Source organism: Camellia sinensis, chromosome 6, assembly GCF_055761805.1.
Source record: "Camellia sinensis isolate YWXY chromosome 6, ASM5576180v1, whole genome shotgun sequence".
NCBI lineage: Eukaryota > Viridiplantae > Streptophyta > Magnoliopsida > Ericales > Theaceae > Camellia > Camellia sinensis.
Window position 1 is genome coordinate 125,458,673 of NC_138966.1, and position 22,933 is coordinate 125,481,605.

Genomic DNA, 22,933 nt, shown 5'->3' on the forward strand with positions numbered 1-22,933 from the left:
CACTTGTGCATTTTGCTTTTTCCATACGATGTGTAAATCTATGATTGTAGGACTATGCTTTAATGACAAACATTTTCCATCTGTATTTTTTGGTTTTGTACCCCTCTTCTTGAAGAACAAGCCTCAGCCAGACTGAGCACAATAATCCTCAGCCAGACTGAGCCTGAAGAGCTCAATCAGACTGAGTTATATAAGCCTCAGCCAGACTGAGCATCATAAGCCTTAACCAGAATGAGCCTGAAGAGCTCAACTAGACTAAGTTACATAAGCCTCAGCCAGACTGAGCACCATAAGCCTCAGCCAGTCTGAGCTTGAAGAGCTCAGCCAGAAAGAGTTTCATAACCCTCAACCAGACTGAATACCATAAGCCTTAGCTAGACTGACTTTCATAAGCCTCAGTCAGACTAAACACCATAAGCCTCAGCCAGACTAAGTTTGAAGAACTCAGCCAGACTGAGTTACATAAGCCTCAACCAAACTGAGCACCATAAGCCTCAGCCAGACTGAGCCTGAAGAGCTCAACCAGATTGAGTTACATAAGCCCTAGCCAGACTGAGCACCATATGCCTCAGCCAAACTGAGCCTGAAGAGCTAAACCAGACTGAGTTATATAAGCCTCAACCAGACTGAGCCTGAAGAACTCAGCAAGACTGAGTTATATTAGCCTTAGACAAACCGAACACCATAAACCTGAGCCAGCCTAAGCCTGAAGAGCTCAGCTAGACTGAATGTCACAAGCCTCAGCCAGACCAAGCCTGAAGCGCTCAACCAAGAATAAGCCTCAAGCTCAGCCAGACCAAGTCCAATATAACATATTTCCACTTTTTATATAGCTACATATGTATGTGTGACATGCAACTCAAAAATCTACATTCAACTCAACATCAAAAACAATTTGTGACAGGCAAATTCAAAAGCAAAACCAACAAAGAGACAATTCATAACAAAAGCCAAGTTTTATTATTTCATTAATACTGTACAACTTTTTATTAACACAACCTAAACCTTTATACAAAGACCAAAAAAAAAAACAACAAAACAACAACACAAAGGAATCCACACTAGCTCAGGCCAAGTCTTCAGTCTCCTTCTCCTCCATCCCCTATGCTGGATGCCAAGTCTTCCTCCTCTACCCCTCATCCAGTGGGGTTTGGACAATATCCTTCTCTCCTGGCTTCACAAGGTTAAAGTCCATGTCTGGGAACAGCTCATGCGCCCTGTACTTAAAGCTTGTCCAACCACTGTCCCAATACATGCTCAGTTCATACTTGTAGTAGTCAGACTCTTGGAAGTTTTGTATTATCTCCCCTTTGGTCTGCCCTTCTATCAACTCCGCCACCGCTACGTTCGAAGGCCCAACTTCCCCTTCCCCACCTCCTTAGCTAGACTTGTGGCCACAGAAGCATCAATATCTATTTGTAACTCTGGGGTCTACTTATACTGCTTCACAGCTGTGACCTATATATCTGGGTAGGTCGCTCTCTCTGCTTGTAAAATCCTGGCCAGATTCGCCGAGTTCTCTCTCTCATCCTCTAAAGCCCTTTGTGCGGCAACCAGTGGCTTCTCCAATTCAGCCATTCGTGTATCTGCCTCTTCCTTGTCCTTTAAGGCCAGATCACACAGCTCTTTGTTATTTATTAGGGCCTCCTCCAACCTCTCTTTAGCGGTGGCACAAGCTTCCTAGGCTTCGTTAGCCTTCTTTTGTTCACTCGCCAATTCAAACTCTAGCGACGCCACCTCACGACGTGTCACTTCAAGCTCCGCCTTGGCGACTGACAGTTCGGCGGCGACCTCAGTTTGGCCTACTATGGCGCACTCAGTAAAGTAACTCTGCACCACCGCCAGCACCTCCATCTTCTTCTCTCTTTGAGCGTACAATAAGCCCTTCGAGCAGGCACTCCTTGTCGCCTTCCTCCAACCTATTGTTTCCACTCTCATATTTTGTAACTGCGCCCACGCCTCCTCTAATTAGGCCTTAAGCGGCTCCATTTTCATCCTCACCCCCACTCTATTGCCCAGTAATGCAGCCGCTAGGGTCACCGCTTCCATCTGCTCAAAGCAGAGCCCTCTCATGAGGTCTGCTTTTGTGAACTGTGACACCCTCGCACGGCCGCATCCTCAATGGCCCCTAGCACGCAGTTTGCAGTAGCCCTGGCCTCACCCCCGTGACCAACCGAGGGGCCAACCACAGTGCACAAATGATAAGTGGCGGTCCCCAACCACCCCAACTCCTGCCTGGGCGGCTTTTCTCTTGAGGGCACGTCCTTGCAGAGCAGATCAGTAGATTGGTCGGCCTTTGGCGATCCTTTTTGCTTGTCCACTCCGCCTATCACTTGGGAAACTGGGGGCTCAGCCAAACCTCCCTCCACCTCTGCCCCAACTCTAGCCTCTCCTCCCTCTAATTCGGGGGGCACTTCCACTGCCCCCTCTTTGGCTTTTTCGCAACGGTCCTTCTTCACTCCCCTCCGCCACCACCCCTTGCTTCTTCTTCTTCTTCAACACCAACTCTATCTCCTTCTTACTCCTCTCCCTCAATGGATCCACTGACGCTCGTAGAAGCACAAATGTTACTAAGTCCTTGTCTTCCAAGGGTTTGGGTCGTGATCAGACAGACCTCTTTGCTACCAGCTTTGGCGTTGGGCCTAACTTTTTCTCCTTGTACTTGTCTGCCATGGCAAACACTCGTATGTCTTCTGCCTCCTATGCCTTCCTCCTTGCCTCTACATCCTCTGGAGCAGGATCTTCCTCAGTCGGCTGAGGCTTTAAATTCAAGGCAAACAGGGCTGAGGGCTGGACAAGGTCGTCCCATTTTAGCCCTTCTTTCTCCTACCACTCTTTCACCTGTTTAACCCTCATCTCCGCCGCAACATCTAACTTTGGCTCCAACGACTTGGTGGGGACCTTCCAAATTGTGCGCACTCCCTTTCCGCCACTAGCCGACACAAAAACCACTTTGGCCGCCAACCTTTCACCAGCGAGAGTAGTCCCGCCACCAATCCCCTTCCCGTTATGGCTTGCAGGGTCACCCAACTCTCTTGTTGCCCTGAAGCCTTGTAGCGGGAGAAAAATTTGTCCACCGTCATTTCCTCTCCTCTAGTTGCCCTTGGCCATGCGATTGCGCAGGCAAATAAAATCTTCCACAAGTTCGGCATTAGTTGTCTTGGGGGCATCTCCAGGCGATTCAGCATGTCAACCACTAGCTATGGGAGGGGGAACCTCAGAACCCCACGCAGCATTTCTTCATATAGTGTGAATTCCATCAGCCGTGCATCTGACACTCTTTCCTTCGCCATGGGCAATCTCAACTGTACATCGGCCTGAATCTGGTATTTGCTACATAACTCCTTCAGATCCTTTACCGTTAGCGTGGATTTGTCCGCCTTGGTATGCCAGTGGTCAGGCGCCACTTGGCTAATCGGCTGGGTTGCCGAGATCATCATCGACGGTAGAGGTTGCACTGGCCACTCCATGCCCCTTTTCCCAAGCCTCTCCGCTCTATACTGTTCCGCCAGAGCCACTCCATCATCCTCTCTTAACGCGTCCGACGCCATGGTAGGCACTTTGTCTTGTGCCATCTCCTTCACGTCTCTGTATATCACTTCGGTTACAAGGGCTAGGAAATTTGCAATATGAAAGAGGGATGAATCCACCGAGATGTAAGAGCTAAAATCTAGAATGTGCTGATTTTTCGCAATCAGGTAAGAAAAGCGCACAAGTCTGAATGCCTAGGGTATGCCTGTGTTTCAAGGGTCATGGTTAAATTTCGCCAATTTGAAAATCCCACAATAGTTTAAAATCCCCGCCTCTCCCCTTATCAACCCCTTCACCTTCTATAGTCGATTCGACATCCATCACTAACGGCCTCGATTTCTCCATGTATATGACCACGATCCCTCCATTTTCCCAGTAATTCTCATTCCTCTCTCCCGTCTATTCCACTTTACATCACCACGTGCTTGCCTACCTCTTGAGCCTCGTGCACCATCAATGCGATTACTGCAGCCTTCACGGTCGGCCAGCCTAACTGTCATCTTTCACGCTCGACCGCCTTCATGGTTGGCCAACCCAACAATCATCTTTTGCACTCGGCTGCCTTCACGGTTAGCTAGCCCGACTGTCATCTTTCATGCTCGACCGCCTTCACGATCGACCAACCCAACGGTCATCTCTCACACTCGGCAGCCTTCACGGTCGGCCAGCCTGACCACCATCTTTCTCGGTCGGCCAGCTCGACGGTCTTGTCTCACGCTCGGCCACTTTCGAGGTTGGCCATCTTGGCGATCGGTCGACCTTTTCTCACTACTACACCACCCTCCCGCCCTACCCCTGCCCTCTTCCCAGCCCTTCGGGACTCCCAGCACCTTCTTTATTTCCTTCATTGGACTAAAGCTGCACTTGGGAATGGGAGACTACTGATACTGATGGGCACCCAAGAGAGCCCAGCCCACGGTCTAAGTAATACTGGACTAGGACTAACAACATAATAGGCACCCAAGAAGGCCCAGCCCGTGACTCAAGGCCTAGTCTATGGTCTGGGTAATGTTGGACCAGGACCAACAACACGTAAACGCAGGCAAGAAATTAGCCACGTAAGCAGATAAAGATCCTGTAAAGTTATTACATCCACACATCAACCATTTAATGAGGTCCTCGCATCATTAAATGCAGCAAACCTTTTGCGTTGGAGGGAGAAGACTCACCATGAACGCTGTAAACTAGACTATAGACTTTCAGCCAACAAGACAGTCTGGAATGGACAAGGAAATAATGAGCAGATGATATAAGGAAGCTTTCGAGATACATTAAAGGTTAAGTTCCTCATCCCTCTCTTCTTTCTATTTATAATCAATTTTCCCTAACCTAACTTGATCGTCGGAGAGTTCGTCGGGGGATCCCCTCCTCATCCGGACCATTTTGCAGGCTTGTCTGGGGAACACCGAGGTCAGCAGACCCGTTGGAAGTGTGGATCAATCCCACCCATCCTCCGTTGGAACTATTGCATCATCACATATAATTAAGTTTGTTCCAATTTTTTTATTTTATTTTATTTTATTTAGATTCATAAGTTTTTTTGCAGTTTAGAGTATTGTGCAATACTAAAAAATACTTAATTAAAGTCAAATTTTGGAAATGAATATCGTCAACTTGCTATATTTAAAAACATTTTTCAACCGTGCAAATGTTATTATTATTATTTTTTTTACGAAAATTCAAATCAAAATGTAATTGTGGGCTTTATTACGAGAAAGAAAGAAAGAAGTCTTACTAAAATTTATTGCCTGTTAAAATTTGGTAACACTTTCTAAAAGTTGGTAAGGCAAATTAAGCTACTATGAGGACTGTGATGAGTTTATTTTGGGCTTACTTTGATAATTTAGATTGTTCAACTTGTAAAACTTTGTGAGCAAATACTCATACAAAAAATTAAGTTAATCAATATACATGATCAAGTCTTAATTGTTTGAAGAAAAAAGAAAGATAATAGTCTATTAAATCACATCTGTCATTTATTTTTTAAACACTACAAGAAAAGTGACTTTAAAACACAGAATTTTTTGCGACGGCGTGTATACCGTCGCAAAAAGTCGGCTTTTGTGACGGCATTCAAAGCCGTCTCAAATAAATGTATCTGCGACGGTAATCGCCCCGTCGCTAATAAGCAGACAAGAAAAAGTGCCTTAAACATGGAAGTATTTGCGACGCATTGTGTGCCGTCGCCAAAAAAAATTCTTTTGAGACGGGTGGAAATTACCGTCGCAAATAGTGGGCATTTGTGACGGCAATTGACTATCGCAAAAGAACCTTATTAAAACGGCATCGTTTTAATAGTTGGATTTTATCAGTTGCGACCGTTATTCTATACTGTCGCAAAAGGTAATGAATTTTCAACTCCCTCCTTTCGCCCAAATTGGCGGTCGATCAAAACCCCAAAAATTTCATCCCCAAATCCCTAACACATTCTCCCTCACAATCACAGAGACTTCAAGTTCCCAATCTCAGAGACGATTTAGAGTTCGTGGTCACCGACGATCACAGAGATTTCGAGTTCCCAATCACAGAGATTTCGATTGTTCACCGATGATGATCTCTCTGTCGACGAGCGACGACGGCTAGCGGTGGTGCGGCGACGGCGTAGTACGACCCCTCTCTCTCACGTGACCTCAGTTAGTATGCTCTCTCTCTCTCATTTCAATCTCTCTATCTCAATCTTCTTTCATCTTTTGTCTCTTGATTTCGATCTCAATCTGTCACGCAATCACAATCGATTTCAAGACCTTGTGTTCTCTTAATCGATTGATCCTCAATCTCTCACTTTCGGCGTGAATCAGCCTCCGGCATAAAGAAGACAGTGGCGTGAATCACTCTCCGGCGTCTCAACTCTTCAGTGTCGATCTCCTCTTCGGCGTTGGTCTCCTTGAATAACATCTCATATGATCTAAGGTAATTTGAACTAAGTGATTTTTTTTTATTTTTTTTTTTACAAAATCAGTTAATAGACTAAGGTTTCTTAATCTGAGAATATGATAAATAAATTTTTGACTCTCTTTTTTATTTATGTTTTATTTTACTGCTCTTTGGGGGTGAAAATTGGGATTGTGATATTATTTTTTGCCTTATCAATAGCCAATAACAGAGATGTTTTGTTCTGATTACTTTTCTGCATTCCACGTAGAAGGTTAAAGTGCAATATTGTGTATGTTTAATTTTGGATTGTTGCTATGAACTGCTATGGAGTTTTCTTAAGTTGTTTTTCTACTCTGTACAAATTAAAATTTCAACCAAAAGATTTCACTTTCTTGATAGAAACTAATAAATCCAAATAGTAACTAATCTACTCTGCTCTCCATTGTTTCTATGAAACTGCTATGGTGTATTTTATTTTATTTTAAATTCTTTTATGTTTTTAATGGTTGTCCAAGATTTATTTTCTGATAGATTGATATAAATAATAAAAGTTATATTCGTTATTCATTACTTATATATATATATATATATTTGGAACAAATGCCAAAACCGGTAAACCGCACTGAACCAGACCGAAAAGGTACTTGCCGGTCCTGTGCGGTTCACTTGTTTGTGTCGGTCTGTTCGGTTTGGTCGGTGTAAAAAGCTGACCCTACCGGTTCTATCCAAAAAACATGCAAAAGCTGACCGAACCGAACTGATTTCACCCCTAGATATCAGTGCGATGACCATACCATTTTGGGATTGGCTTTGGTCAATCTGTCTTTACTATTGAAGGAGATCCAAAGAATCCTGTTAAAAGGAAATTCCAGAAATTTTGGTTTTAGAGATTGCAAAAGGCTGTCAGCTTCATGATCTGTCAAGGCTTCTATTGCCTAGTTGAGTTTTGCTTCTTGGAGATACTACATTATTCCATGTGTGGTTGTTCATGTAGCTAATGGAATGAACAACTAGAACCTACACGCGGTGAAATGATGAAGCTCGAGGAAGTGTGTATTAGAAAGAGGCTTTTAAGAGAAGAAATGTGCTCTTTGGGTAATTATTAATGTGATCTATTCTTCCTGAACTTAACCAACTCAGTTCTCTCAAGTAGCTAGCGCTAGAATTATTTCACAAAGCTATGTATCTAACCTCATTAATCACCAATCCTCATGTGAATATGGGTTGTGCTCTAGGGCTATAAATTAATTGGACCTGCCAATGGTAAGTAGCCATTTTATTTAATTTGCTTTCATTTTGAAAAGAAATCCCTTGTGTTTTGAGATAATAGTGATGCCATGACTGATCCATATCATTTCGATCTGTAGAATTGCATTCTTTTTTATTGTATTCGTGGTATTCAATTTTTTTCAAAGAGAAATATGATCCCCTGGTTCAGAATGCTCACTAGTCATCATTAGCCCTTGTTTATTTGTGTTGCTCGTTAGTCTTGTTTTATTTATCTGTGTTAGTTGAACTCATATTTTTTGAGTTGTAACAATACTTACTATTTGCTTGGTACTGATTTTTCATTTTGTGCTTGAACAATGTCAGAATAAGGGCTCATCTAGTGAAGGTTCCACCGCATCAACTGTGCCTGCAACTAAGGTAAGAACAAAATAATTTTCATGTTGCTTGTGTTGATGTTGTTGCTTATACAAATAAAGAGAAATGTGAAGGTGATCTTTCTCGTTATTTGAATTTGGTTGTCCCAATTATTTATGGTGGGCATTGGGTCATAATGTTGTCATGCCATAAATTATCATTGTATTTGTGCAGGATAAAGCTTTGGCGGCACTAGCAATTGAGGACAAGAAAAGGCAGTATGCTGCTGCTGAGAAGTACCTTGAAGATGTATTGCAGTCAGCTCTTTCCACTACGGAGTGAGATACCAATATTTGTGCTCTAAAATATTGTTTGTATATGCTCCTCCACCATTTAGAACATGTGATGGTGCATCATAACTGCTTTCTTTTTATCAATGGGGGTAATGATTTCCATAAATGCTAGCCATATCAAACTTTTATTCATTATGGAAATTTGGTTCTCATTTTCTTTTATTCAGGATTTGATAAATTTGACAAAAATCACCTGTACTTTTTTACAAATTCACCTACTCGTGTTTATCATTATTGAACGATGTGCCCACATTACGTGCATATTGAATAAATCCCTGGTGCTTTACTTGGCATTTGAAGGTAGAGTACATGTCATCCAATGTTAGTTATGAAGAGACTTGTGTCATTAATAGAACTGACGGTATGATGGTTGCTTTACTTGGCATTTGAAGGTAGAGTACTTATTTTTTTATATTTTTCTGTAATTAAAATATTAACACAATTATATTGTCATTAATTATTTTTATTTTGTTATTTTCAGATATTTTCGGAGTAGCAGTTTGTTTCTTATGGAATGCAGGCGTGTAAAGATTATGACTAACTTTTATTTTTGTAACCCACAGAAGAAACATGACGAAAACTTTTGTTTTTGATTTACGTTGTTTATATTTGTGAACAACATTATGTATGTATTATGCAACATTATGTATTGGGATAATTTTACTGATGTATTGTTATGAATGGAAGAATATTTTAATTATGGATGAATTTTTATTTATATACTAAACTTTTTATATTATTATGTAATTGTTGGTTTTTTTATAGTTATTTTTTATTTAATACAGGTTATTTTCATATTTTTAATTTTTTTTTTGAGACGGCAGCCCATTCACCATCTCAAATAGGGGTTTTTTGCGACGACAGTAACGCTGTCGCAAAAGATAGGGCATTTGGTTGAAAATGAGGACTTTTAGCGACGGTGCAATTTGCCGTCGCCAATAGTACTTTAGCGACGGCACCAAGTGCTGTCTCAAATAATCCTTTAGCGACAGTACTTGTGCCGTCGCAAATACCCCTTTTAGCGACGGCAAAACAGTGCCGTCTAAAAAAAAGTCAGATTTTCACGCGTTAATGGAGACGGCATTTTTCCGTCGCAAAAAGGCTTCTTTGCCGTCGCAAACCAAAGGCGACGGCGTCATACCGTCGCTAAAGCCCTTTTGCAACCCCCTCTGTTGCGACCCCCCACTTGCCGTCGCAAAAGGCCACTTACTGTCGCAAAAAACCTTTTGAGACGGCGTCTTGAGTATTTGCGACAGCATTTTACCGTCGCAAAAAATCACTTTTTTTGTAGTGAAAAATAAATGTGATTGTTCATGTGGCTATAAATATTTGATTAACCTTTTTATTTTTTATATATGATATGCTTAATGAATCTTACAAAATGAACAGTTCAAATTTTAAGCTTCCAGGCATCACAAGGTACATCAAGATCCCTCCCCCACTGTTAGAGACCACAAAGATGAAATAAAGTTTTATATATATATATATATATTAGATGGAAACAATAATAAAGATTTTAACTAGCCAATAACTCTTATAAAAGTTGTTTAGTTATTTTTATGTTATAAAATTATAATCGGTCTCAATAAGGTGCACCAAAGATGTCTTAGAGCATCTCTAACAGAATTTTTAAAAAGGGCTTATTAATTATTATCTACTTTTATTAAATTGGACGCCCTCTAATATATTATTACAATAGTTATTTTAACAAAATTCTTCCAAATAGTTACATTTGGAGAGTATTATGATGCTCTTCAAACAACTTGTATGGATAGTTAGATAAAATAAAAGATAATATTGAAATATATAGATAAATATATATATATATATATATATATATATATGTACACTTTATTTTTACTTCAACTACTGAAATTATTCTTAGGTGAGTTAACATATTTGCTCAGTCAGATTGTACTACCGCTACCACACTAGTTTGAGATCTTCAAAGGGGAAATTACATCTCAGTGTAAGTTTGAAATTTTTTTTACAAATTAATAACTAACTTTACAAACATTAAAATAATAAATAATAACATTTTCCATCAATTTGTAATTAATTTTGGAGAGCTTCACTGAGCTGTGTTTTCTCCAATCTTTAAATATGACATTCTCTAGCTTTGACAAAAAGGAAAGGAAAGAAAAGAAAAGAAAAGAAAAAAACAGTGTGAATCCGCATAGATTTCATTCATGATCGTTGCTTGGTATTGGATTCAAAGTGTATTCTCCAGTGCACTTGGCCTTTGTCTTTGCCCAAAAAGTATTATTAATTTATCTCACTATATTGGTTTTTGTGTCATCAAGAATTATTTTTTTGGTGATATTACATACATTAATTGATAGACTAGTTAATATACTAACATACCTTATGATATTATTACTGACCATATCTATTATAAATTACAAATACCTAAAACCTCTAAAATTGTATCACATCATCTATTAATACACTAATTGATACACACAGCATTATTATTATTCTTTTATTTCTAATTAATCATTACTAATCTTCTGGGATGTTGATGATTCCCACTTTGTTCAGTGCTAGGGTGGTTGGAATTGCTATTTAAGATTATAGGATGGGACATGAGTTAAAAATTTAAACATGTTTATTAAATGAATAAATTGTCTGCTTTGATTAAATACACACATATATATATATATATATATATATATAACCAATTTTGATGTTTGATGAATTGCTGAAATGAACTGTGAAAAAGAAGAGAATGGAGTTGCTAAACATGACTTTTGATATGAATTACCATTCAATTCAATGGGGTTATTGATTGAGATGCCAAATGTTGCAAGTGAGATGTAATAGGTTTGCAAATTACACACAGAAATGCATCTTTATTATCTCTTTTTTTTTTCTTTTACTAGGAATGGTAATTTGAACCTAGCCCGACGGAAACCCAACCCCCCCCCCCCCAATCCCGATTAGGACGGTTTTTTCCTAAAAAATACCCCCAACGGATTAGAGATGGTATTCAAAAATGCATTTCCGATAATGTTCAGGCCAAGAACTGTGATACGTTCCCCAACCCCGGCCCTAGCCCGTCCCCGTCCCCATCCCCATCCCTATCCCCATCCCTGTCCTCGTCCCTGTTTTTCTGAACTAAAATTATTATTATACCCCTATATATATATATAAATCAAACCTTAACATAACACACCCTCACACATACACACACAGCCTCTCCCTCACCGTCTCTCTCTTATCTCTCTCTCGGTATCTCTCTCTGTCTCTAAAACCTTCCCATCACGTCGATCTCCCTCTCTCTAATCTCCATCACTAGCTTTCGTCTGTGTTTGCACCGCTCGCTCCTCCTTCACCACCGATGTTGCTCCTCTTTCACCGGCGGTATGTCTCTCTCTCTCTCTCTCTCTCTCTCTCGCGCGCTTCATTTTGTGTAATTTTGGTCTGGTGTGATGCCAAGATTCCTCTTTGTTACAAGGGCAAAATTTTGAGTGGTTTGACTTTGGAATATAGCATTCTGAATGTAACGCCCTCAAAATTAACCCATTATATATCATTGACATGCATTATTTAAAGAAGACAATATATATTAATTCATTCATCAGAGTATTACTAAATAAAGCATTACATGTAACATCAAATAAAATGCCCTACAGGCTTATATCTTTCCAAGCCAACACTTGGATACAAAAATATGAGTTCTAACTCAATACAAGAAAAACCCTAGGCTTGAATGTTTACATGTAATAATAATTAAAGACAATTAACTAAAGGTAGTCTTCTCCAATCCAGAAGCCAAACCCTCCCAAGCTAAGTCCTTGGAGGTAGTTTATCACCTGAACCTGAAAATGATGTTCCCATATAGGGTGAGCCACAGCCCAGTAGAAATATACTAAACCACATATAAGCAATGAATAAAGCAATAGCATTCAACAGATGGTTAACCAAAATAATCAATTACTTCATTTTACAGACTCATGACATTATTGCCAAAGATACGTTTTACTTTCCAGTTTTATCAACATGGCTCAGAACCTGGCCAAACTTATAACAGTGAAATCACATATATCATATTCACATCCTTCCAATATTAACAACAAATGAGACTCAAGCTCAAATCAAACACTTCATACTTCCAGATTGATACACATTTTAGTGCTGTATCAATAAAACACTTCTATATAAATAAGCACACATAAAAGTGATGCTAATGGAGTCCATCCCCTATCTCCTCCCAAACAAAATCCGGTTTAGAGGTCCATCCCCTATCTTCCCCTAAACCGTGGAGTACATCCCCTATCTCCTCCCACACACAAACAATGTATGCAAATGCAATGCTCAATCAATACACGTATTATCTGTATCAATGCCACAGTCAAAAGTAATGACTTAACCAATGTGATTAGTTTCAGTTATTCCTAATTCACATGCACTGTCTACAACAATCACGACTATCCTCCACCGATAGCCCAAAACAGTTATTTCTAAACTGAAAATAACCATGTCAACAATTCAATGGACAAATGATACCAATTACCCAATTATGCCATTTAATCAATAAATTCCCCAATTCCGTGAATTTAACCCTCTTTTCCCAATTTCATGAATTACTTATACAAATTAATTCAATAATACAACTAGGGTTTTTCCCAAAATTTACCCAAGTATTCCCAACATATCAAATTACCAAAACTTAGAACAAAACCTATAAGATGGAGTAGGAAATCCCTACCTCAAAGAAAACAACCCAAAAGGTGAAGAAAGAGATGAGTGCCCAAATACCAAAGTGCTCCAAATCGCCAAATGCTCAGATTAAATGGTAGCCCTTGCCTCACTCTATCTTTTACTGAAGGATCTAGGGTAGAAACACACCCTAAGTGGATCAAATCTAAGAAAGAAGGTGAGTAGGGAGAGAGAGAAGTCGGACCTAGGGTTTGGAATCAAAAGAAAATGAAAAAGACTGATCAAATCCCGCTGCTGTGTATATAAACTGGACAGGCTCGCTCGAGCGAAGACTTGGTCGCTCGAGCGACCATACACAGAGAAACTACGCTCGAGCCAAGGAAGCCTTGCTCGAGCCAACAACTCAAATGCTCGCTCGAGCGAAAGAAAGCTCGGTCGAGCGAAGAACTCAAACCCTCAGGTCTGAACCCAGACACACGCTCGAGCGAAGGAACTATAGCTCGAGCGAAGGATGAACTAACTCGCTCGAGCGAAGAAAAGCTCGCTCGAGCCAAGAATGCACAGCTACAGGTCCAAATCAAACACTACCTCTCGCTCGAGCGAACAACTCCTCGCTCGAGCGAAGAACCAAAAACCTGGACAGCAACTCTTGGTTTCTAAACCCAACCAACCTGAAACAAACCTGCCCAACACATCCTATAATTCCAAATGAGAAAATAAGGAATAACAACAACAACCATTATACAATGACAGAATCTACGGAACAGTCCGGATACAATAATTAAATGGGAAAAGACCGGGGTCGCTATAACCTCCCCTCCTTCAAAGAATTTCGTCCCCGAAATTAGGCACAAATTTGAAAACAGGTTTTTTTTTTCTCAATACCCAAAGATAGTATATAACAATAATAAACAACTTGACCCAATACTGGTCACTTTATCTCTTTATCAAGAGGCATCCCACAATATATATAAAACAACATATATTTCAACCTGCACCACTATTATGCATTATTCCTTTCAATGTTAACAATTTCCATATCATATTCAACTGCATGATATATATACCACATCCAACAATGTAATCAACATATACAATGTTACACTAATCTTTCTATAATGAAACAAGTTTCAAGATACACCCATTTACCAAAACATACTCAATGTTTTACAACTTAAGACATATGTAAAGCTCTTAAGTTCAACAATATAACAGAATCTAATTATAAGATTACAAATCAACAAACATGTCCGGATATTTCTCGCGGACTTCCAATTCACGTTCCCAAGTGGCTTCCTCCATTCCGTGGTGTTTCCACAAAACTTTGACCAAAGGGATGGTCTTGCCTCGCAAAACTTGATCCCGCCTATCCAAGACTCGAATCGGTCTCTCCTCATATGAAACATCCTCATCAACTACTAAATCGGTCCAATCCAACACATGTGATGGATCCGGCTCATACTTCCGAAGCATACTCACATGAAACACGTCATGTACTCCGGACAACTGCGGCGGCAAAGCTAAACGATAAGCAGCCTCGCCAATCCTCTCAAGGATCTCAAACGGACCAATGAATCGAGGGGACAACTTCTCACTCTTCCCAAACCTCATCAAACCCCGTCTAGGTGATATCTTCAGAAAGACATGATCACCCACCTCAAACACCAAAGGTCTCCTCCTACGGTCGGCGTACGATTTCTGACGACTCTGTGCTGTAACAAGCCTCTTACGGATAAGCTCAACTTTCTCCGTCGTTTCCCTCACCAACTCTGGACCCAACAGAGGTGCATCACCCACCTCGGCCCAACACACAGGAGATCTACACGGTCGGCCATACAAGGCCTCAAATGGTGCCATACCGATACTAGACTGAAAACTGTTGTTGTAGGCAAACTCCACCAACGGTAAGTGCCTCTCCCACGACCCACTAAAGTCAAGAACACAACCCCGAAGCATATCCTCAAGTATCTGAATAGTACGCTCGGACTGTCCATCAGTCTGAGGATGATAAGCCGTGCTAAAGGTCAACTTAGTGCCTAAGGCACTCTGCAAACTCTGCCACAACCTGGCAGTAAAACGAGGATCTCTATCTGAGACGATCGTCACTGGGACCCCGTGCAATCTCACTATGTCCCGAATATACAAGTCGGCAAGATGATCTACCGAATCTCTCACACGCATAGAAATAAAGTGCGCCGACTTAGTCAACCGATCTACAACCACCCAAATAGCATCACTACCCCGCTGAGTCCTCGGAAGACCCACAACGAAGTCCATAGTGACGTGTTCGCACTTCCACTCAGCAATAGGCAAGGGTTGCAATAAACCCACTGGCCTCTGATGTTCAGCCTTCACTTGCTGACAAGTAAGGCACTTAGATACGAAAGTTGCCACATCTCTCTTCATACCCCGCCACCAGAACTGACGACCCAAATCCCGATACATCTTAGTGCCTCCCGGATGCACCGCAAGGCGTGAATGATGAAACTCTCGGAGTACCTCCTCTCGGCAAGACTCCGGCACAAGCAGACGGTCACGGTATCTCACACTCAGGTCGGAAAATACCATCAAACCCTTCTCAACCTTCCCACCGGAAATCTTCTCACGGAGAGATTCTACCTCAAAGTCACCTCTCTGAGCCTCTAACACTCGAGTCACAAGTGAAGGCTGTGCAATAACAGAAAACAAGGCCGCAGCCTCAACGGATTCGCCCATAAGTAAATCAAACTCTCCAAGTGCACCCAACATCTCCCACTCTCGGATGGCTATGCTAGCTATGTCACCAACAGGTTTCCTGCTAAGGGCATCGGCCACCACATTGGCCTTTCCCGGATGATAATGCAACTCAAAGTCATAATCCTCTATGAACTCCATCCACCTCCTCTGCCTCAAGTTTAAGTCTTTCTGTGTAAATAAATACTTCAAACTCTTATGATCCGAGAACACCTCGAATTTCTCACCATAAAGATAATGCCTCCAAATCTTCAAGGCAAATATCACAGCTGCTAACTCTAGATCATGTGTAGGGTAATTCTGCTCGTGAATTTTCAACTGACGAGAGCCATAGGCAACTACCTTCCCTTCTTGCATTAAAACACAACCCAGACCCTCTCGTGAGGCGTCACAATAGACCGTATAACCCAACCCTCTCTCTGGAATAATCAATACTGGAGCGGTAGTCAGTCTAACTTTCAACTCCTGAAACGACTTTTCACAAGTCTCACTCCATACAAATTTGACTCCCTTCCGAGTCAGTCTAGTCAACGGTGATGCTAACCTGGAGAAATCTTTCACAAACCGACGGTAATACCCAGCTAATCCCAGAAAACTGCGGATCTCAAATACACTCTTAGACTGTGCCCAATCCTGCACTGCCTCTACCTTGGATGTATCAACAGACACTCCTTCACCGGATACCACATGGCCTAAGAATTTGACTTCCCTCAGCCAGAACTCACACTTCCCAAACTTGGCATACAGCCTATGGACTCTAAGTAACTCAAGCACCACCCTCAAGTGTGCCTCGTGCTCCTCCTCAGAAGGCGAATAGATAAGGATGTCGTCCACAAAAACGACTACAAACCGATCCAAGAATTCCCGGAAGATCCGGTTCATCAAGTCCATAAAGACTGCCGGTGCATTGGTGAGTCCGAATGGCATCACCAGAAACTCATAATGGCCATACCGCGTACGGAATGCCGTCTTCGAAATATCCTCTTCCCTGACCCTCAACTGGTGGTAACCCGATCTCAAGTCTATCTTAGAGAAACAACGGGAACCCTTCAACTGGTCAAACAGGTCATCTATACGGGGCATAGGGTACTTATTCTTGACCGTAGCCCGATTCAACTTCCGATAATCTATACAAAGTCTCAAAGCACCACCTTTCTTTTTAACAAAGAGGGCCGGTGCTCCCCACGGCGAAACGCTAGGACGTATAAAGCCCTTATCTAGCAACTCCTGGAGTTGGATCTTCAACTCAACTAACTCAGCTGGGGCAAAACGGTAAGGTGCCATAGAAATCGGCGCCGTGCCGGGCACCAGGTCAATAGAGAACTCAATCTCTCGATGCGGTGGCAAACCAACAAGATCCTCGGGAAAAACATCCGAGTACTCACAAACCACCCTTGGCAACACAATCTGAGTCTCAACATCCTCACTAATCGACAGGTTAGCAAGTAGACCACTAAGCTCACTCCGTCCTCGTGGAACATACCCCGGTGGCAACACATCGCCAACCCGGTCCCCCAGAAAATGAAAATACTCTCCGCTCACGGTACAACAAGTGACCCTCTGGCGGTAGCAATCAATAACTGCCCGGTATGACGATAACCAGTCCATACCCAAAATAACATCGAAACCCCTCATAGGCATAACTACAAAGGAAAATGGGATTCTATGATAATCAACCTCTATATCACAACCCCTAACACCTTGTTTCAAAATCAATTCACCCCCAAGAGGTGACACTACACAAATAGGAGATGCTAGCTGTGCTAACTCCAACTCCAAAACAGATGCAAATGCAGCAGACACAAAGGAATGAGATGCACCCGTATCAATCAAAACATTAGCAACCGAGTTGCAAAACAAGAAGGTACCTCTCACAACTGATGGTGCTGGCACAAGATCCTGCGCGGTAACAGCATACACGCGCCCAAACGACCTCTGATCAACCTGCTCAACCCTAGGAGCATAAGATTGCTGCACCGACTGGGACGATGAAGCCCCCTGATTGGCCTTTGAGGCCTGACCCGACAGAGCTGGCTGCTGACCCTGAATCGGCCTCAAACTAGATGCACCAGATGTGCCACCCAACTGCGGGCAATACCTCTTCATATGCCCTGGCTGACCACACTGATAACACGAGAGTGGCTGACCTCTACCCTGACTCTGGCTCTGAGATCGAGCCGAAGAAGATGCTGCTCTCTGAACTCCTCCCCTTTGAGGACAAACTGGAGACTTGTGGCCCTGCTGGCCACACTGATAACAGGTAATGTCTCCCTGACTGCCTTTCCCCGAACTAACACTCGGTACAGGAAAAGTCGATCGAGAAAAGCTACCCTGAGACTGCTGGGGATTAAAACCCTTCTGTCTCCTACCATCATTCTGACCATCCTGACTCCTCTTGGAGCCCTTCTGCCCTTCCTCCTCCTCCTGGATCATGATTTCCATGTGGGCTGCAGCATCAACCATACGCCCATACTCCCGAATCATAGTTCCCCCAACTCTCAGCTTGAGGCCACGCCTCAACTTCTTCTCAAACTCAATACAACGGCGTTCCTCAGACGCCACCAACTCAGGTGCAAACCTGGACAAACTAGTAAATGCAGCCTCAAATTCGGCCACTGAAGAACTCGCCTGCTTAAGCTGACAAAACTGGTCTCGCAGCTTCTCCCTGACTGCCGGAGATAAAAACTTCTCCTGGAATGCATTCACAAAAGCCTCCCACGTACCTCCTATACGCCCCTTAGTAAACTTCCACCACTGACCCGCATCCCCCTTCAACTGGAAAGATGCCAAGGTCACTTTCAACCCCTCGTCTTCGATGCCAAGCATCTCAAACGTCTTCGTTGTCTGTTCGAGCCATTCATCTGCCTTAAGTGGCTCTTTAGGATCACCCACAAATTCATCCGGATTGGATCGGAAGAACTCCCTCTTCAGAAAGGAAGGTCCTGCATCCGCAATACCAGCCTGAGCTTGATTCTCAGCTCTAAGAATGCCTACTGACTCCCTGAATGCCCCTGCTATCTCTCGGGCTAGAGCGCCCATAGCCTGCTGGCCTACTGGCTCGGCCACATTGGCCTGGCCAATTCCCTCTTGAACTGCCGGAATCTCCTCTGGCACAGGCACCTCCTGCCTACCCGGCCTACCACGCCTACCGCGTCCTCGTCCTCGTCCTGACATCCTAATAAAGGAAACAAAGACATTAGCACATTAATAAATTTGCCGAAGCTAAACACTCGTGTCCTAATGCAATGGACAACAATAATTCATTCCACGTAAGCACATAATCACATAAGCACCTACGAATTTCATTCCCGGATAATGATAGTCCCAAAGGGTTACTATAGTTCCGGTTGGAAGCAGCAGTGATCAAGTGCCTTTCCAACAAGACTACAAGAAACTCAAGGGTCCAATCAACATCCTAGAAACTACATTCCATACCCACATAATCACATAAACATGTTATCACATAAGCATATAACATTACACTAAGTCTCTATCAAACGAGACGAACCCAATGTGATACTGATCACTTCCCACGTACCCAAAGTATTCAAACCCGGTACGCTCTGATACCAAGTTGTAACGCCCTCAAAATTAACCCATTATATATCATTGACATGCATTATTTAAAGAAGACAATATATATTAATTCATTCATCAGAGTATTACTAAATAAAGCATTACATGTAACATCAAATAAAATGCCCTACAGGCTTACATCTTTCCAAGCCAACACTTGGATACAAAAATATGAGTTCTAACTCAATACAAGAAAAACCCTAGGCTTGAATGTTTACATGTAATAATAATTAAAGACAATTAACTAAAGGTAGTCTTCTCCAATCCAGAAGCCAAACCCTCCCAAGCTAAGTCCTTGGAGGTAGTTTATCACCTGAACCTGAAAATGATGTTCCCATATAGGGTGAGCCACAGCCCAGTAGAAATATACTAAACCACATATAAGCAATGAATAAAGCAATAGCATTCAACAGATGGTTAACCAAAATAATCAATTACTTCATTTTACAGACTCATGACATTATTGCCAAAGATACGTTTTACTTTCCAGTTTTATCAACATGGCTCAGAACCTGGCCAAACTTATAACAGTGAAATCACATATATCATATTCACATCCTTCCAATATTAACAACAAATGAGACTCAAGCTCAAATCAAACACTTCATACTTCCAGATTGATACACATTTTAGTGTTGTATCAATAAAACACTTCTATATAAATAAGCACACATAAAAGTGATGCTAATGGAGTCCATCCCCTATCTCCTCCCAAACAAAATCCGGTTTAGAGGTCCATCCCCTATCTTCCCCTAAACCGTGGAGTACATCCCCTATCTCCTCCCACACACAAACAATGTATGCAAATGCAATGCTCAATCAATACACGTATTATCTGTATCAATGCCACAGTCAAAAGTAATGACTTAACCAATGTGATTAGTTTCAGTTATTCCTAATTCACATGCACTGTCTACAACAATCACGACTATCCTCCACCGATAGCCCAAAACAGTTATTTCTAAACTGAAAATAACCATGTCAACAATTCAATGGACAAATGATACCAATTACCCAATTATGCCATTTAATCAATAAATTCCCCAATTCCGTGAATTTAACCCTCTTTTCCCAATTTCATGAATTACTTATACAAATTAATTCAATAATACAACTAGGGTTTTTCCCAAAATTTACCCAAGTATTCCCAACATATCAAATTACCAAAACTTAGAACAAAACCTATAAGATGGAGTAGGAAATCCCTACCTCAAAGAAAACAACCCAAAAGGTGAAGAAAGAGATGAGTGCCCAAATACCAAAGTGCTCCAAATCGCCAAATGCTCAGATTAAATGGTAGCCCTTGCCTCACTCTATCTTTTACTGAAGGATCTAGGGTAGAAACACACCCTAAGTGGATCAAATCTAAGAAAGAAGGTGAGTAGGGAGAGAGAGAAGTCGGACCTAGGGTTTGGAATCAAAAGAAAATGAAAAAGACTGATCAAATCCCGCTGCTGTGTATATAAACTGGACAGGCTCGCTCGAGCGAAGACTTGGTCGCTCGAGCGACCATACACAGAGAAACTACGCTCGAGCCAAGGAAACCTTGCTCGAGCCAACAACTCGAATGCTCGCTCGAGCGAAAGAAAGCTCGGTCGAGCGAAGAACTCAAACCCTCAGGTCTGAACCCAGACACACGCTCGAGCGAAGGAACTATAGCTCGAGCGAAGGATGAACTAACTCGCTCGAGCGAAGAAAAGCTCGCTCGAGCCAAGAATGCACAGCTACAGGTCCAAATCAAACACTACCTCTCGCTCGAGCGAACAACTCCTCGCTCGAGCGAAGAACCAAAAACCTGGACAGCAACTCTTGGTTTCTAAACCCAACCAACCTGAAACAAACCTGCCCAACACATCCTATAATTCCAAATGAGAAAATAAGGAATAACAACAACAACCATTATACAATGACAGAATCTACGGAACAGTCCGGATACAATAATTAAATGGGAAAAGACCGGGGTCGCTATACTGAACCCATCAATTGATGATTGGATTGGAGTATTTTCATCGGAAAATTTTAGGTTGAAATGATTTTTCTGTTAATCTAAACAAATCATTGTATTTTATTTATTTTGCAGTGCTTCTACTTGCAATGCTTCTACCATTTGATTTTTTTCCCTGTTGCTGCTATTTTTTTTTTTTGGTGATTCTTTCCCCTGTTGCTATTGTTTTTTTTTTCTTTTGTTTTTGGCCGGGGAATTTTTGGGGTTGAGGAAACCCAATCCCCGTTACGGGGCGAGGGCGAGAGGGGGTGATAGATTCCCCGTCGGGAATCGAGACCGGAGATGGGGGAATTTTCACCATCGGGGATCGGGGACGGGGAGTGTAATCCCCGGCCCCACTCTGGCCCATTGCCATCCCTATCTTTTACCAACCACCACCGACGCCTATGACTTTTTTTTTTTGGGTAAATAACACTTGAGATCTTTAGCTCCACAATTTGGTTTTTTCTCTCACTTCCTCCATTTGTTTTTCTTTATCTAAATTGACACTCCATGAACACGAGTGGTTTCGATTATGGAGTGATTCACCGAAGTTTTCATTCAAGTGTAGCGTTTATGCAATCACCAGATTTGTGAACACCTCTCTCTCTCTCTCTCTCTCTTTCATAATGTGCAATTGATTTGTGTTGAGCTTGGGTTCAATTTCAATTTTGAAACCCACTTTGTTGATAGTGGTTAGAGGTGAATCATGGAAAGGGAAAGGTGGCAGGAGAGAATGATGTATATTGCATAAGGTGGAGATGAAGAGATTGTGTTGGGGTGTACATGTTGGGTAGATTGTGAGTGAGTGGGTGGGTGGGGAGTGAGATAAGGATGGTAATATACTAAATTTATATTTTTAATTGAGGATATTATGGTCATTACATCTGTTTTGTTATCTAGGTTAAAAGTCAAACACCGACAGGGGTCAGTGTAATTTTCAAAATGTAATGAAAGAATTTGTATTAGAAACAAACCTCAAGAGATGTCATTTTAATTTATCTATAAATTTTTTTGTACCAAGTTAACTAAGATGATGTTGATTTTTTATTATATTAGCTTTATTTTGTATATGATATATAGGTTTATTGAGCAGGCTTGGATTTGGTATTGGTCATGAATTTTTTTTAAACTAAATAAAATATCTTGCTCAGTTATTGAAGCCTTAAGTTGGTCAATGGATAATGGAAATTATTCCTGACTGTAATTGGCATTTGATTAACAGTATTACTCTTCTAACAATCATTTTTATTTATTTATTTCATCATTGTCCACTCCTGCCCCTACCTCCCCAATTTACCACACACCCAATATAATTCGCAACATAAACTATAAACAATAATGATAGTGTTAGAACATTTTAATATAGTATATTTATTTATTGATTTATCTTTTTCATGAATGGAATTTCATTACTTTGGTAACCTCTTGATCATAAATGGAGGTTAAATAGAATTCAGGAACTTGGTTAATTTTCATTATTTTGGTGTAACTATTTTCTCTTTATTATTTGGAGTCTCTCCATTTTCTCCTATTTAATGGTCTTTATTTTTGGTGTAACTATAAGGTCCTAGTAGCCTATAAATAGTTCCTCTCATCTACTATTTTCTATACCAACACACACCAATTATTTTCT

General features: G+C 41.5%; 1 long non-coding RNA gene across 1 annotated transcript; it reads left to right on the forward strand.

Annotated features, from left to right (window-relative positions):
* Nucleotides 1–5,662: 5,662 nt before the first annotated feature.
* LOC145792380 (uncharacterized) lies at nucleotides 5,663–9,042 on the forward strand. Its single transcript, XR_014331775.1, has 6 exons — nucleotides 5,663–6,168; nucleotides 6,274–6,441; nucleotides 7,999–8,052; nucleotides 8,224–8,327; nucleotides 8,643–8,734; nucleotides 8,824–9,042. It is a non-coding gene; the product is annotated as an uncharacterized LOC145792380 (long non-coding RNA).
* Nucleotides 9,043–22,933: the final 13,891 nt, after the last annotated feature.